This window comes from Propithecus coquereli, unplaced genomic scaffold (genome assembly GCF_000956105.1).
Source record: "Propithecus coquereli isolate 6110/MARCELLA unplaced genomic scaffold, Pcoq_1.0 Scaffold68, whole genome shotgun sequence".
Classification (NCBI taxonomy): Eukaryota; Metazoa; Chordata; class Mammalia; order Primates; family Indriidae; genus Propithecus; species Propithecus coquereli.
In genome coordinates this window covers 8,262,084-8,280,025 of record NW_012152840.1, presented here as the reverse complement: position 1 = coordinate 8,280,025, position 17,942 = coordinate 8,262,084, and the positions used below count along the sequence as shown (strand labels likewise).

Here is a 17,942-nt window from a genome sequence, read left to right as displayed (position 1 = left end):
GCTGTAACTGAAAACCGTGGACTGGATGGCTTAAACAACAGAGATTTATTTCTCACAGTTCTGGAGGCTGAAGTCCAAGATCAGGGTGCTGGATCATTTGGTTCCTGGTGAGGGCGCTCTTCCTGGTTTGTGGATGGCTGCTTTCTTGCTGTATCCTCAGCTGGTGGAGAGAAAGATGACCATTCTTGTGTCTTTTTGTATAAGGGCACCCGTCCCATTCATGAGAGCTCTGCCCTCAGGACCTAATTACCTCCCACAGGCCCACCTCTAAGCACCAGTCACATTAGGGATTAGGACTGCAACATATGAATTTTGGGGGAGGACACAAATGTTGAATCCATAGCAGGTGGAGAGGGACTCCATTTTGCAGTGCTTGCTGTAATGTGACAACTCGAAAAAGGGTCAATAGTGAGATAACCAGGTGGGCTCGCGAGCTAAGAGTCTCATGCTTTGTGTAGGGAGGCAGATGCCTAGGGATCCTATGTGTCATCAGAAGTCCCTGTCTCCTCGTTAAATTTGGACTTGGGAAGGGCCATGCGACCTGCCCACGATGCATGTGCAGTAGGCTTGGGGCCGACACTTGGAACCATCTTTGGCACCGTGTCGCTGCTGAACCCTCATGTCTTACCCTCTGTTTTTGCTCAGTGCAGAGGAAAATAACTTCCGTTCACACCCATCTGTGACAAAGGAATGCCTGTCCTCTCTCACTCCTCTCTCTCTCTCTCTCTCTTTTTTTTTCTTTTTTTGCTGATTCTGCCTTTCACAACATGTGTTGAGAAAAAGGAAAAAATCTTTCTATTCCATTTTTTTGTGGCTTTATTTTTTAAACTCCATTATAGAAAGTATTAACCACACACAAAAGGAGACAGAATACTATGATGAACCCCCACTTTTGCCTACCTTCAACAACCGTCAACTTTCTACCCTTCTTATTTTCAAACATAGGCCCCCCGCCCCATTCTGTATGCTGAAGTATTTTAAAGCAAAGTGCAGGCATTTTATTATTTCACCCACATACTCTTATGCTTGTACCACTAACAGATTAGGCCTAAAAACAAAACCAACAAAACCAACCCATAACCACAATACTGTTACCACTTCTAACAAAATTAAGTCATTCGTTAGCATCGTTAGTCCATATTGACCCAAATCCCTTTTATGTTGGTTTGTTTGAATCCTGTCATTGCATTTGTTGATATGTTCCCTTAAATTTCTTTTAATCTAGTCTATAACAGCCCTCCTCCTTTTTAAAAAATGCCATTTTTACTGGATCATTTGTCCTGCAGATTTTTCTGCATTCCGGACTTGACTGGTTATGTCCTCACGGTGTCATTTCACACCTTCCTCTGTCCCGTGTTGCCTGCAATTAGAACATTCCAGGAGTGGCTCTGAATGAGCTGTTCCATTTTCTTTAAAAAAAGGCCTTGACTCATTGTTCTTTTGGTAGCAATTTAGAGAGACTCAGGTCTGCTTCTTCGTGATTCACACTTCTTACTCAAATGCGTTGACACCTTCGTATACTTGTTTTCCTCCTGTGAACAGATTTGAGCTCATTTAGCTCACTTGAGAACTTTATTTTGCAAGCCATATTCCCTGGCTTTGTGCTTGTCCTCCTTGCCAGTCTAGCCTTTATCCCATTGCCAATTTTCTCTTCCTAAAGGAAAGAGTGGGTTGGTTTTGTATTCTAGCTCTACCACTGAAGTTGTGTAACATTGGTCAAGATAATGAACCTTACTTAGTCTGAGTTTCTTCTCTGGGAAAATGGGGGTCTATCTCTTAAGGTCAATGAGATGAGAAAATGCAGTCATGTATGGAAAGGGCTTAACACAGTCATATTGCTCAAGACACCTTAGTTTTTTCTTCCTATGATTATATCATTCCAGGTTCAAAGATCTAATTCTCTTCTTCCTGCAGAACGAAGTACAACCTCCTAAACATTTAGGGTTTTTTTTTTAAGCATCTCACCATTTGTTACAAACACACCTTTCCAGCTTCTGGCCATTCCCCTAAACTCTGTGCACACTGGCCTAGCACACACTACTTATTACCTTTGCCCATGTTTTCTCTCTTAGAATGCTGATCCCTCTGATTTCTGTCTCATACTTCAAGGATCAGCTGAGATGCTACCCTCTCTCTCAAGTCTTCCTGTCTGCCTTCCCCAATCAGTAGGTAGCCTATTGCTTGGGTTTCAGTGGTCCCACAGTGCTATCTGTGTGCCAATATCATGGCACATATCACTCTCTAAATTGGGTTATGGGTGGCTGTAGGAGTATTTATCTCCCAAGCAACTAATGGTAAATTCTTCGAAGGCTGAAAGCTTGCATCTTTATCTTTGACTTTTGCAAAGCAAGTCCATGTTCTGGCACATGGCGCCAGATGAATATTCGTTGAGTTGTATGGGCTGATTGCTCTCACCTATGTAGAGCCCCCTCCCTGTCCTGCTGAGATGAGGAAGGGCATATCTTACTCTCTGTGCTCTTGGGAATCTGGTGTACTTGCAGGCCCAGCGAGGGGAAGTCTAAATCCAAGATGCCCAGAGGTGTCTCTGTCTTTGTTCAGCTCGCTGTTGCAGCGGAGTGGGCAGCTAACATGTTTTTTTGTTTTTGTTTTTTTAAAAACAATTTGCAGTGACTTTAAGAACAGAAGCTTCCCTGGGACGGTCAGCAGACAGGGTCAGGTCTGTGTGGCCAGGCAGGGCTCCATGGACCTGCCCGGCAGGTGCCCAAGCCCGGGTCTGAGGCCTGTCAGCAGTTAATAGCCGAGGGCAGGAGAGTGGCTGCAGTTATCGTAACTCTCATGTGTACGTCGTTTTCTAATCCACAGTCTGCTGTTCGTGGGGCTGGTGAGCAGAGGAGGGAGGATGGAGTAGTATTTCACTTGGACAGGGGCTTTATGATTAAGAGTAGAGTGCCTAATTGACATTTAAGCGGTATTATTAAGTTGTTAGGAGTTTTTGCACTGGAAAGCTAGAGCCCAGTGCCTGTTGTGTTACTGTCTCACTTTGTGGCCTTAAGCAAGTGACAAAAGTTATCTGAGCCTCAGGTGGCTCTTTTCTAAATCAGGCAGAAGATAACTTCATAGAGTTGAAGAGAAGTGTAAGTAAATCGTAAAGAGCTGTTCATGTTGTAACATTTACTGATAGGTCTATTACGTTATGCTCGTCAAAGAGTAGTCACGTGAAGTATGCCCTTCCTTTGTGAGTAAGGTGGCTGAGGCCAGGAAACGTACTCAGCTGGCCAAGGTCACTTATAGTGATTGAGCTGGTGTTCTTGACTTGCTGGTGTTCTTGGCATAAGAATATATTTCACGTGGCTTAATATGAACCTTTGAATGTATATAGTTTATGAAACTCTTGTTTTTCTTAAAATTCTCCAGTGTTTTGATTTATTATTTCTCCTGATCTTTGGGGAGGGAGGAACTTTCCTGCTGTAGAATTCACTAATGTGCATCCCATTTACAGAAAGTACTCTCACAGTGACAAGTGGCAGAGACTGTGGGAGAGTAGGTGGGAACATTTGCTTCTGTGGTGCTTCTCATAACAGTGAATTCTTTATTTGCTAATGATGTGTTTCATTAAAATGAAAATTGGGTGGGAGAAGAAGGTGAAACATTTAACTATGGGTTAATAATTCATTTAGCAAAGATTCTCATCCTCAGGATTTCATTGGCAACTGTCCTCAGGCTTCTGGCCCAACCTCTTTTCTTTTAAGTTGAAGCCTAAGGAACTTACTCCTTCAGCAGCTGCAGCTGCAGGTCAGCTATGACGGTGATACACCTCATTACCCTCTTTTGGGGTAGCAATAAGATATTTCCAGAAGCATCTGCCCAGCGAGAGCTCTGGAATGTAAATAACCCGGGAAGTTGCTGTTCTGCCCCAGAGCCTGTGTTGGGAAGGAGGCCTTTTCCTGCAGCCAGGATGTCTAGCTCCTTCCTGATGGGCCTGGAGGGGGTCAGTGAGTTAAAATTCCCTGAGTTTTCAGCATCCTTTAAGTGCAAGTTGTCTGGTGGTTCCGTTGACTCCAGCGTCCTCAAAGGAAGTCACACGAGTTGTGTATCCTAGGAGGAGAGGGGGATATTTTTATGCAACATAAATGTTATGAAGGCCTGTTTTGTTTTTCATAAAATAGCACATATGACCTTCTCCCTGGTGATGGACCAACATAGTTGTAATGAATAAAGAGTTACAGAATACATAACATATGGAAAGTTGTTAGCCAACTATTTTGTTTCAAATAGCGGACTAAATGACACATTGGCATTTACGTATAACTTTGAGCTGATAACTTTCTGTACTGTCCCTGACCGGCTGTCATCCCGCAGAGGGCCGCTGGGCTTCCCTCTTGTTGGCACAGGAATTGGTTGGTCTGGGCTTTCCTATCACGTACATCTTTCTGAATTCCTTCCCCAATTCCTCTCCCATGTGCCTAGTACTTGGCCCCCCTCTGGGCATTCCAGATATAGGCCAGCTCCCATGTGTCTGGGCACAGAACTGAATATGTTTGGGGTTTAAATCACTAATTGCTTTTGAAAGTTACCCTGCAGTAGACAGAGAACTCGGAATACAGGTGGTCAAGGTGAGGCAGAGAATTTGCTACTGTTAGTCACAGCGTGAATGAGATCACAGAGGTGACAGTTACCTATCGCAGGTGGGGGAAGGACTTCGAGTGTTTCAGGTCGATAGTCATCAAAGCAGACTGAATGGGATCACTCTTTAGAAGCACTCTTGATGGCTGTCCTTACAGGTTACTGTCCATTTTTGAAAGCCACAAAGGTTCCCTGTCTTAAAGTGTGTCCAGTGGTGGTGGAAGGAGGGGCGGATATGTCTTCAAGGCCTCTAGAATAGAGAAATGCTGCCAATTTTGTACTTTACTCCTAATCAAGAGGCACACATTGGCCTGCCCATGACTATCTTCCTTCTTTTTATTTTCTTGTGCTATTCCTCTTATCCCAGTTAAGGATGGGAAGGGGAACATTAGACTGAATTGGTGATACTTTGCTGAATTTCTAGATCTCAGGGACTTACTTATTTGGAGGAAGCAGAGTTGTACTTTCTACAGCAGTCTTTGTCTTACATCAGGCATTGGCTACAGATAGTGATGACCAAATAGAAATCTGGTTGTGTGGGTATGAGAGATATTTCATGTTTGGAGAAGCCTCAACTGAACATCTAGATTTTAGGCCTTCCTCTGCTCCTGCTTATCTACGTGGCTTTAGATAGTTTGCCTGAGTTTTCTGGGTCTCAGTCTCCCCGTCTTGATTTCAACTTGAGAGTTGAAATCTCTCAAGTCCTAGAGGTCCTGTTCTGGTGAGAACAGGGAAGGTGCTGCCCCTGCGTTTGCTCTGTTTCTGAGCCTTGGCTGACTGATACACTAACGTGCTGTCGTTGTAGGAAGGAACGGTGTTTTTCCTCTGTGTTGTTCGAAGGCACGGTAAGAATTCCAGCAATGGTATAGAATTGTCCTGTCCTATTCTGGAACCACTGGCTACATATGGCTGTTGAACCCATAAAATGTGACTGGTCCAAATGGAGATGTGTTTTCCAGTAGAAAAGACACACTGGATTTCAAAAACTTAGTGTGAAAAAAGAATTAAAATGTCTCATTAATTTTGTTGTTGATTTCATACTGAAGTGGCAATACTGTGCATATATTGGATTAAGTAAAATATATTATTAAAAGTCTTTTTACCTGTTTGTTTTTATGTGAAAGTGGCCATTAGAAATTTTAAAATGACTCATGTGGCTTACACCATGGCTTACGTGTGTTTCTCTTGGATATCGTTAATGTGTGGGAGAAATTCCTGGCTAAGCAGTTGGAATAGGTGTTTGCTGGGTCTCACCCAATTATTAAAGAGTTCACGATTCTGAGGGGACAGGGAGGGAGGATTGACAGAAGGGAACCCCTGGGGTGGTTGGAATGGGTGAAACTAGCCAGGAAAAGGGCTCTAGGGGGAGGAGGCCGTGGAACTGAGTTTTGAAGTTGAAGAGTAGAACCCTTTAGAAAGAATAAAATGGACAAAATCAGGCTCTATGACAGACAAGGAATGGCCCACCACTGCCTCCAAGGAAGCCTGGGGTTCTGGGAGAGGACCACAAAAGGAGGTCTTCCTCTAGGAAGGGATGCGTGGCAGCTCTGAGATAGGAGAGGATGAACCCAGCAGATAGGACGTCACTGGGTCCATTAATCCCAGGATCATGGTGACCCAAGCTCAACTCATTTTCCTGCCTCTGAGCCCCTCAGATGACTTAGCAAGTTTTTTCCTGCTGGGTGTTGGCTGGGCGGAGACTCGAGTCCCACAACAGCTGAAATAACTGCTTTTCTTGGGAAGGCTTTCACACTGTTCTTTATCTGGTCTGTGGTTTGGGGGAAGGGCCCTTCTGCAGTCTGGAATTGTCCCTAGCCTTATTCAGAGGACCAAACTCTAGGGAAATGTTTTTAATCTAACATGTTCCCAGCTATGGTAACTGATGGTAAACAATGTCCATGTAGAGTGTATTTGGTAGCTAGAGCTGGGTAGAGCAGTTCAGGACAATTTCCATGATTGTGCTATGTGACTGTCAGAGAAATGCTCTCTGAGTGGCATGCCATGCTCAAGTTCTTGTTTTAGACTGCCACATGTGACCGACTGGTGTATCAGCTTGCTCTGTGACATGTTATCAGCTGAAGCCAGATGTCTTTTTGAAAAAGGCTGTTGTTGCCTGGGGCTTTAATACTGACATCTTAGGAGGTGGCCTTTCTTAGGTCATAATTTTAAAAATTGCTGTAATGGGTGTTTGGGGAATGACTGTGCAAATGAGAAGGCAAAAGTGGTCCAGAGACTCCGGTGTAAGTCAGGTAGATTCGACTCGGCAAACAACAGAAGCCAACATTTAATGAACAGTTGCTTTGTGCCAAGCACTGTTCTAAGTACTTTAAATATTAATAATACATTAGCTTATTTAGGCCTCTGAACAACCCTATGAGTTAGGTTATTATTTCCATGTCACAGATGAATGAACTGGGGCACAGAGAGGTAAACCGATGTCCCAAGGTCAACAGCTACTAGGTGGAGGGGTTGGCATTTGATCTAGGCCATATGCAAGTGTTAATCACAAGTGTTCGGTTAATTAATTACTAAGTACTTACTGGGCCCTGGGGATGGCTGTGGAGCAGTCGATAGGTCAGATAGCTCTGACCCTTGCTGCCAGGCTATACTACCTTTTGGAGCCTCAGTTTCCCAAGCTGCAAAACTGGCACCCAAACCCTCCCCTGCCCACCTCATGAGATTTGGTTTTTAGGATCAGTTGCCCTGGTGCAGGAGAATGTAATGTTCATGTAACAGGGGAGGCCGGGGTGACTGAAGGCTGTGCATGGCTTCGGTTTGCAAATGTCAGAGAGGATGGGGTGAAAATGGGGGGACAGGAGAGAGTAGTGAGGAGATGTGGCTGCCCAGCCTAGCACATTCTCAGGACTTGGTTGTGTTGGGTTTCTGCCTGCACCGTATTTTGATGATTCGGTTCTTGTCAATGCTCTGGGTTTTCACTGGCGTCACACCTAGACTGTGTGGGTGTCGTATCACCATGAAGCAACAGGAGAGCGATTTCACAGCCCTTTAAAACATGAGCTTGTCAAAGCTTTAGCTGGCCCGTGTGTAGTTTGGCCACTGTCTGGGGATACCCTGTACCAGTCGCTTGTCTGTTGGAAAGATTAAAGGCGTAATGCGCAGAGATAGACTCTGAGTGGCTCAGCTCTGGGACTTTTCCATATCCAGGAGGCTGCCTTAAGTTCGATATTGAAGGATTCTAACCTGAAACAGTGTTTTTCCCTAAGCACAGGAACATAAAATCCTGACCGTTTACCTTTCTGACCCAACAAAGAGAGAGGGTCGCATCCTTTCTTTTGCTTGTAGTGCTCTGAGTCTGTCATCCTTTCAAGGTCATGGCGATAGGGGTCAGAATGACTGAAGATGAGTATCACGGTGATTCACATTTAGTACTACATTCTTACTCGAGTAACAGTGGTTGGTAGGGTCATCAGCATTAATGGAGCACCTTGAGGAATACCAGGCCTGGTGCTAGGGGCTTTTTGTATAGTCCATCTTGTTTGACCCTCATGACAGCCTTGTGACGTAGCTATTGATGCCCTAATTGTATAGCCAAAGGTGCTAAGGCTCGCCAGTGTCCTGTGATTGTCATGAAAACTGGTCAGGAAACACAGGTCCCGTCTCAGTGCCCCTGACTCTGCTGCTCCACACGAGGGGATTGTTTAGGTAAGGGCTGCTTCCTGCTGATAAGATACCTACCTCTTCTTAGAGCTTTAAATGCTTCGTACTGTTTAGGGAAAACTTTTATTGTAAAAGGCCACATAGTAAATATTTTAGGCTTCGTGGGCCTCAGTGTTTCCCACAACTACTCGACTCTGCTGTTGTAGAGCAAAAGCAGCCGTGGATAATAGATAAACAGATGGTCCTGGCTGTGTTTCAATAAAACTTTATTTACAGAAACAGGCAGTGGGCCAGATTTGGCCTGCTGGCTGTAGTTTGCCAACTCCTGATTTAGGGTTTAATCTAAATGGAAATGGCTATTATTATTATTACTATTATTTTCTGAAACTTTATGAGGGGTGGCAGGTTGCCCACAAAAGATAGAAAGGATAACTCTCTTTTTTTGGAGAAAATTAAATCATGATGCATTCTTGCTTGGGGGGGCAACTTGTAGAGGCTGGATATTGTAGAAGCTCCTTGAGGGTAGCCCTGGGTGCACCCCACAATACTTGATGGATGCAGATATGGACCCCACAGGTGTTACATGAATATGGTATTGTCATCATGGCACACTGATGGCTTTTTGATATCCATTTCACAGCAGCCCCTGCGGCCTTAGATTCTCACTTTATCTCATTTACCTTACGTTGAAACATCCCCTGGTCACTAGGTGGGGGTGGCTGCTATTTGAGGTGAGGGCAGCTTTTGCTTCCTGTTCCCTACGCCCGAGATAAGGGAGCAGGGTAGCTGCCAGGACATCTTGGGCTTCCTGTACTTCCCACCGGCTTTAGTGTGGAGACCCCAAGCCTTTCCAGGGTAACATATCTCTAGGAAATGGGGCTCCTCTTACAAATGCTGGTCTTGTCACCCTGCTAAGGAGCTGTGATGAGATGCTTTGTGGCTTGAGGAGTTAGGGGAGGAGGGCAAAGTGAGCTGTTGGTGAGATGCAGTTCATTCATTGTTGGTCCTGTGCTGCTTGGAGGAAATGAACTTTTCTTAAGCAACCCCTCATTGTGTAGCCCACCAAAAACTTTTAGAACGGAAGGGAGCTACAGTTACAATTGACCTAAAGAGTCCATTGTTGGTGTATTGTAATACTTAAAAACAAACAAATAAAACTAGACAGTAGTAACAATAAAACCCTTTCACTGGATCACTCATCTGCTTCCAAACATCAACTCAAAATCTTTGAAGCATCTCCCATAGCTCTTTGGTGTTCTCTTGCACCAGTTCTTTCCTCTGTTTGTAAAAGGCTTTGAAATGCTGGGATGGGATGAGTCTTGTCACCTCCTGATTTGAGACGTTAATAAAGAATCTAATAGTTCATGCCCACCGTAAATAGGATTCTAGCCCTGAAAGAGGATAAATCTGCAGGCAAACTATTCACCTTCCTACTCCTGAAACACAAGATTGGTTGAGGTCTCTAAGGAATGACCCAGCATTTGTGATGGGTTGGATCCCACAACCATATAACCTGTAGGTGACTCCAGAAGCTCTCGTTTATCCTCAGATCTCAGAAGAGTTCTGGATTTAAGCGTATCTAACCTTGTGCCTTGATCCTGTGTCCTGTTGTCAAAGGTATGTTTATATAGTCATACAGGTATTTCAAAAAACTTGAATTGCCTTGATTAGTTTTTATAGCTGACCAGCTGTAACAATGAGTGAGAAATTATTTATCTCTTAATAATTTGAAAATTAGCTAAAACATGATAACGAGTATAGAAGTAATAGTAACATTTCAACACTTGCACACACTTACACATACACACACACACACCTTTTTTGTGTGTTAGAACATGCTTTATTGAGAATAAACACTATTGTTGTTTAAAAGGTACAAAGATTTAGTTAGGATGAATAAGTTCTGAATTTATTATACAGCATGGTGACTATAGTTAATAATGTATTGTATACTTGAAAATTGCTAAGAGGATAGCTCTTAAATGTTCTCGTCACAAAAAATAAGTATGTGAGGTGATGGGTATGTTAATTGCTTGATTTAATCATTTTACAATGTATAAATATATAAAAATAGAATGTATACTCTAAATATATACAATTTTTATTTGTCAATTATCCCTTAATAAAGCTGGGAGAAAAAAAAGAAACTTTGATGTCTAATAAAGCTCTCCCCCAAAATCCAATTTTACAAAACCCTCTAAATCTAGATGTATCGAAATATGAATTACATAACACATACATAAAACATAAATAGTATGAAAATGTACTTGGAGGTAGTTTGTGAAAATGTAGATATATTCCTTCTATTTAAAGGTCTGTATAATGGCAAAGATATTTTCTTAGGAAAATTGCTATTAGGTTATATAACATGTTTATTTAATGAAAAACAGGTAATATAATTTTTTCTTCATGGTAGTAGGTGATAGCTCTCTAATGGTTCTGTTCTGTCTAGAAAGCTTGAAACTCATGGACATTTAGTCTTGTAAAGCACTTGAGAGGCCCTGTTATCACATCCAAATTATTGCATTCTATTTCCTCAGTAATTGTTTTGAGGGATCTTTCATAATTTCTAAATTATGAAACTATGGACTTAACTTGCTTTTAAAAGTCAGTAGAGGTGTAAGAGATGTCTTATTAAAGATAATTTGAGAAATCCCAGGACTCAGTTATTCTTTGTGACCTGGGAAAACATCTTTAGAAGATTTTTTAATGATTTCCTGGTATCTGATCATTTATTTACAACGAAATGCTGATTAGATGGCAGCTATATTCCTTATTACACGTCCTCCAGATCGTGAACAGTTGAGTATATGTATTTGGCTAAAGATGATTGGCAGCAGCCATTGAGGTGAGGGGCTAAAGCTTGTGAGCACAGCCTTGATAATGTTCCATCGGGAAGGGGGGAAGAAAACACAGAGGAAATTGATTCCTGGCTTCCTGAAGGAGCCTCAACAAGTTGAGGTTTCACCATGGCCTGGCCCAGGTCTCTCTTTAAAAAATGCATCAAATACAATTTTTTAAAACCTTCACTGTCCATCAAGTATATTTTAAGTGTCTTTCATTTTAAATACTTTTTTCTAAGTAGATGTATTTACAGTGGAGAGAAGGAGAAAAACATAGCAGGAACAACTAGAATTCATTTTATTAGCAGCTCCTGAAGCTACTGTAGTTTCTGAAATAGGGTGAGAGTCAGTGACCTTTTTATCCTGAAAGAGCAGAGGTCATTGCTGTCACCTCTTAGGCTGAGGGCCAAGGAAACCAGGCAAGGGTTTTGTCTGTTTGGGAACACGGACAGGTATTTTAATTAAGAGCTCAGGGTACTCAAAATAGTAAAATACTGTGGTCATTTTTGCTTTCTGGATACTCATGATAAAGAGTTTAGATCAAAGATTTGGACTTAAAACTGAAAATCATGTTGAGCTTCAATTGAGAAAATGAGATTTGGAGAAAGTAGTTAAAAGGAAAAAAAGGAAAGAAAACCTTGGTATACTGGTGTGCTTTAAGCTTGTGATACTCCAATGTGAAAACATTGTTGTAGCTGTTCTCAGATCAGTACCACTAGGGTTCTTGTTGGGAGAACAATTTCACTTTATCCTAAGATTTTTGCTGTTGATAGCAATTGTGAAGATAGTACTAGCCACGCTGCATGCATCGGAGCCTTCTGTTTTCTTCTTTACACTGAAAAATGTATTTTTGATGCACTAACCTGAGAGGGTCTCTGGGTCAGGTGTGCCCTCCCCACATTTGGGCCCCAAGACCCATCAATGCCAAGTTTATAGTAGGCCCCCAGTAAATGTTTATAGCTGAATGAATCTGTACATGACGTGCCTAATTTCATCCAGTTTATCTACTCAGATGTTTTCTTAGAAAAAATGACTTAAATGGACACAAATTCCATAAAATGTTTTAAGTCCTCTTATAGTTACTGAATGATTGACTTAGGTTTCTCCATCTCCCTTTGGAGTATCTACTGGTTTCTTCCTAATATACTGCCTGTAGTGTTCAGATGTCAGAGCCCTGCTCACAGCCCCTGGAGTGTCACTTTCCAGTTTGACATTTGCCTGTTAAATTGAAGTCTGGAAAAACCCCCCACTTGCTACTCAAGAGACCTGAGGTGGAACAAACTGGTAAATATTTAGACACTGGTACTGTTTAGCAAAATTGGAATCTTAAATGTAATTTCCTTGTTTCTTTCACTTAGTGAAAAAGATTAATTATGTTTATATGATGCTAAAATTAAATTGTGGTAATATGAAAATCAGACAGCTCAGAACTCAAATGGTGAATGTATCAAGAATCTGTTCTCTAAAATTCGTCGTGGAATGAGGTTGGTAGGGAACAAATTCGTTAATTAGAACTTCTTTCTTAGCAAATGAACATTCTGCCATTGTCTGCTGCCGTCTAACTGGCATTGATCTCAGAGACTTTGGAGGACCAAGACTTTTTCATCTGTAGCTGAGATCAAAGAAGATAGAGATAAGGTTGCCAAGGAAACCAAAATGCTATAGAATCATGTGCTACTCATGCATTTAAATGTGGTGTGAGGTTTGGGAGGCTTTTTTTTTCTTTTGGCACAAATGATAGTACATGAAAATGAGCAATGTCCATGTGCCCAGGTCTTAAAGGAAATGACCAAAGGCTTAATGTAGCTCCAAACATGGGCCTAAGGGGACCATATTCTTGCTCTTCTTCCTGTGCTCAGCATCAGGAGTTAAGGGTGTGTGTGCTTTCAGTGATCTGGAGGGGTGTCTTTCGAGTGCTTTCTCCCTCTCCATCACACACACCCCCCCCGTAAACTTTTTAATACCTGCTTTTCTGAGTCTAACAAATTCTTGGCACAGAATTTTGAAAAAACAGAACAGTTATTCTCTTATAATATATAAAAATTTTTTGTAATTTCACCATCTGTAAATACCTAATATTTTGTTGCATTTCTCCTAGTATTTAAACACACACACACACACACAATTGAGCTCTGTGAATACATATTGTTTTAGATATATTTATAACATGTAAAATCCCAGTTTTGAGTATTGATTTTAGTTTTTAAATGATCATATCGGAATCATTTTTCCATGGCTACAGAAACATTAACTCAGGAGCATACAACTATTTGGCCATTTTCCCCACTTCGGTTATCTCTTTGTTTAGTTTTCCAGTGTTGCAAAGGATGCTGAAGGAAGCATTTCTGTGCATCTTTTTGCATGTCTTATTTCTCTAGGGTGGAGTCCTAAGGTGGAATTACTGAGTGAGTTGCACAAGCATTTTTAAGGCTTTCGCTCTAGGTTGCTAAATGCTTCTTTGGAAGGCTTCGGGCAGGTGGGTAGGATGTCTCATTAACCCTACCGTTAACCCTACCAAAAACCCTACCGTTTTTTTACTCTGCCAATTTTATTGATCAAAGATACTTAGGCTTTTTTTCTTGATTTTTATAGGGAAAAATACTAATGGCAGCTACATGGATTGAGGGTTTAATTTGTGCAGGATATGCTAAGTCTGTTATATATCTTTAGTTCTCACAAGAGCTGTCTGAAATAGGTCCCCTTGCCCCCATTTCATAGATGGGGCAATTGAGGCCTAGAGAAACAGAAGTCAGTGACTGTTTTAATATTGTGTTTAAAGACACAGAAGAAAAATGAGGCTATCTTAAAAGATTCATATTTCCAAATCAGATGGGTAAGTTCAGTGTGTGTATGTTACTAGCTGAGGAGATGCCCAGAGACCTAATAGTTTTAAAGCTTCGTTGGACTGAAGGTGGGTCATTGGCAGGAAGCTGGGAGGGGTACATAGACTTGTGCTCTTTCTGTTGAAAATGGAGATGTTCTTGTTTCCAGAGTATAGTGGCCCCTCCCTAGTTTTTGGGTGTGTCTTCTTGGCACTTAGAATTTCTGTAACCAGAAAATTTACAGAGTGAGTGAAAGCTTTATCTGTTGATTGATTCATTAAATAAAAAAAGCCTTCCATTTCTGCCTGCCTGCTTTCCATTCCTATCACATCCACTACTGAAAACATGCATTCGGCACCTGCCTCATTTCAGAGCTTAAATCTCTTTCCAGTTAACTGTGCATTTTGTGAAATGCTAAGTACTTGAAAGCAAAACCACATGGTTGTCATTTGGGGGCTGTTTCCCTTTTAACTTTTTGAGACTTGCTGTTTGTTGAAAACTAAAGGTGAATGATTTATCTTTTTGCTGGATTTGTCTGTCATGAACTTCTCTGTCCCTTGAAAAAAAAATCACATTCATTCTAATGTGTCCTCATTCTCAATAACTATAATTAGAGGGAAGAGGGGAAAAAATGATTTATCTACCACTGAGCCAGGCTTTTTGCTTAACATCCAGGACTGATAACTTTTTAAATTCTTCTGCTTATCTGTTCCTTTTATTCCTACTCTGGTCTTCTCTCCATGCTCATTGGTAAATTTAGAACTTGTTCATCTTTGGGGGAGAAACTGTAACTCAGGATACAAATCCTTGATTCATTTTTAGGGGGACATTTGAATTTGAGTCGAACAGTTTACCAAACTGAAAGATGTTTACAGCTCTGCCACTGTACCATTTGTCTGTCTTTCTGTCCATCCATCCATTCCACCCATCCATCCATCTCCAGAACTTTCTACTTCGGTGCATGTTGCTAGGCTCTCTGGGAGAGAGGTACAGTGATGAATAAGGCAAAGAGCTCGTGTTTATTGAGTAGTTTCTATGTTCCAAGGCCTGGGCTGTGTGCTTTCTGTGTATTCTTATTTAATTCTTGCAGCAGCTGTATGATGAACACTGTCTTAACCATACATTACAGACAAAGAAATTGAGGCTCAGAGATGCGGGGACTAGAAAAGGTCATGGTTGTTTGAACTCATGTTTGTTGTGTCTCGATCCTTTTATTCTGTTCTAACAATGCTTTGTTTTTTGATGGAAATGCCTCTGTTTTCCCAAGGTGCTTACAGGCCTGCATGGGTGGAAGTTCTCTTAACTGGCCGTAGCAGGGCCTGCTGGCCAGAGTGACTGCCCTCTGCCCTCTCCGTCCCCCTGCTCCATTCGAGGCACCAGGGGGCTGCAATGGCTTTCTCTCCTGTCCCCTACCATGTCTCCTCCCCCGGATGAGTTCTGTGTTTAACCGGTCAGTTGTGTTCTTCCCCCAAACTTGTTTTTGCCACTTGTATTTGCTTTTGTAATTATGTAATCAAATAAAATATTACATAAACCGATGAAATTTTGGTGTGAAAAGAGAAGTTGTTTTTCTGGAAACTGACTTGTATGTTTTGGAAAGACTTGAAAAAACAAAACGTCTTTTAAAAAAAAATTCCTGTTGTTCTAGGTGTGGTTGAGACACATCAGTATAAATAAAGAGGGGTGGGGATGGTGGTGGTTAAAATCTGGAAGGATTTTCCACTTTGTAAGTAGTGAAACTCCCCTCGAAAGAACCCGAAATCGAACATTGCAGGGTGTGCAGTTGAGGTGTGGTCTTTTCTAGAAAGACCACGGAACTCCAGTTCAGCCAGACTCTAAAGAAAAGGCCTTGGCACTTCACCACAGGCTGGAGGAATGAATGTCTTATGTTAAAGTAAATTGTTTAAGGTGTGTCTATATCGTGTTTGAGTCCTTTCCTGCTCTGACTTCTTAAAATAATCAGACAACCGTCATATCAGAGAGGGTAATTGTTCTGTTGAACTGGAGTGACTGCATTTCTCAGCCCTGCCTCAGCTGCTTGGTGAGAATTAGACAGGAGGATGAAACAGTAGTGGGCAGAGTCAAGAAGGGTAGGTTCCTATCCCAGCTGAGACCTAGAGAGAGCCAGCCACTCAGTTTCCCCATTTGTAAAATGGGATGAATAGCTCCTGTCCAGCACTGCAGTTGCAGAGGGTCCAGCTGTGTAGAAGCACTTTTCACATAGTAGGTGCTCATTAAATGCCAGCTGAATGTTGTAGACTCATTATATCAGTCTGTCTACTTAGAATGTCTATTTTGTTCACTATTATGATTATTAATAATTGGGGCAAGAAGTTCAACAAAAATCTTACTAGGTTAGCTTCCCAGATTCCGGTGTGATGAATAGTATGATGAATATTATGTAAATAGCAGTTATAACACTTCATAGAAAAGAAATCTAAGCAAACTAATACTATGAGAAGCATAGAATATTTAATAGAATGTGTTCTTACAGCTTGTTCACATTTTTCTTGTGATAATTTTACACTTCATTAAAGCAGGTGTTCTAGGCCTTCTGCTCATCAACACATCTTTTTATCTTAGCTCATTTCTATATATGCATTTGAAAAATAGAAGTACTTTTTTGTTGTTAAAATGTATAGTAAATACTTACAGGTTCAGCCTTTTGATGGATTCAAACTGGCCTTCCCAGTTAATCAAAATTCTTGACCTCACAGGGACTATTTCTGTATTTCCAAAATGATATTTTTCATTTGTTCGCTTGTAACATTATAGTGATAATTACTAGTGATTAAGAAAAGCCAATTCCTCTGTTGCCGATTCTTTTGTGGCCTCAGGGTCCTCGTCACCCTCCTGTGTCCTGGTAAAAGTGGCAGGAAATGTGTCTGTGATGGGTGTTACTTTAAAGACTCCTGGGTTATTAAAAGGGAAGCATTTTGGAGATATTTCAGCTTCATGCTCGAGTGGTGGTAATTAGCTCTGTGGCCCATTTCTATTCTCCGGGGACAACGGAACGGCTCCAAGAAAATGTGGGGAGAGCAGGTGTCTGCTTATCCCATCACAGACCCTACGGCTTCCTGACAGTGTGCCAAAGGGCACGGATCTCCGCCGGGGAAGGAAATTTGGAAATGGAATGTCTGTGTGTGATCCCCTTCCTGTTTCAGATGGGACTCTTCTCCTTCCAAGCTTATTTTTGGACGATTTGGACTTCCTTTGAAGCTCCATGCAGCAGCATTGCTAAATTCTAAGGGGGGGCGGTTTCGGGGAGTGGATTTGATCACAAACACTTGTGTGTACCGTCTTAACCGTATCGTCTCTGCTGGTTGAAGGGAGAGACTCTTAGCAATTGAGCAGCAGCATCCTGACTTTAAACCTCTTGTAGTCATGAAATTTGAAATTTCCCTGGATGACTCTAAGGTGAGAGAGTTACGGTTAACATCTTTATTAGATTTATTGTCAAAGGCTCCATTCTCCAACTTAAAGGACAACACCATCAGCAAAGTCAGTATCTTCTGCCCTAGAAAGATACAGGAATTATAGAATTTTATGAGGAGAAAGGGACCCCCCACAGGGGAAATTTCTCAGGTGATCCTTCTGTACGTTAAAGTTTGGGAAGTGCTACCCTGTTCCCAACTGGAATTAATCTACCTCCCCTAAACTGCCAAACCTATCTAACCTCCTTAATTTGTCTAACTTGTGTGTACGTCTTCTATGAGAGAATATATTCTTTGAGGGCAAGTTCAGCCTGATTTATTTTCATGTTCCCATAGCAACTCTCACACCTGGGTTCAGTAAACATTTGCGTAAAATGAACGAATGAGCAAGTATGTACATCCAAAATGTAACTATGAAAAGCAGCTGTTTAGCTCTTGGGGGCAGATCACCCCCCCGCTTAGAGACCCATCGGAAGCATGCTGCTTTGGGGGAAGAATCTGAGACCCACATGTGACACATAAATTCCATCCCTTCTAGGGTGTGAACGGAGGTGACCACCTGTTTCCTGCAGGCCCCAGCATGAAACAGCAGCTGGGCCAAGGGTTTGCAAGTGACCTACCCGCCTCCCTCCTGCTTTCTG

General features: G+C 41.9%; 1 protein-coding gene across 6 annotated transcripts in view; it reads left to right on the top strand.

Annotated features, from left to right (window-relative positions):
• Window positions 1-17,942, top strand: part of MTSS1 (metastasis suppressor 1) — a 155,645-nt gene that overhangs the window by 64,238 nt on the left and 73,465 nt on the right. The gene's annotated exons all lie outside the window — the stretch shown is intronic.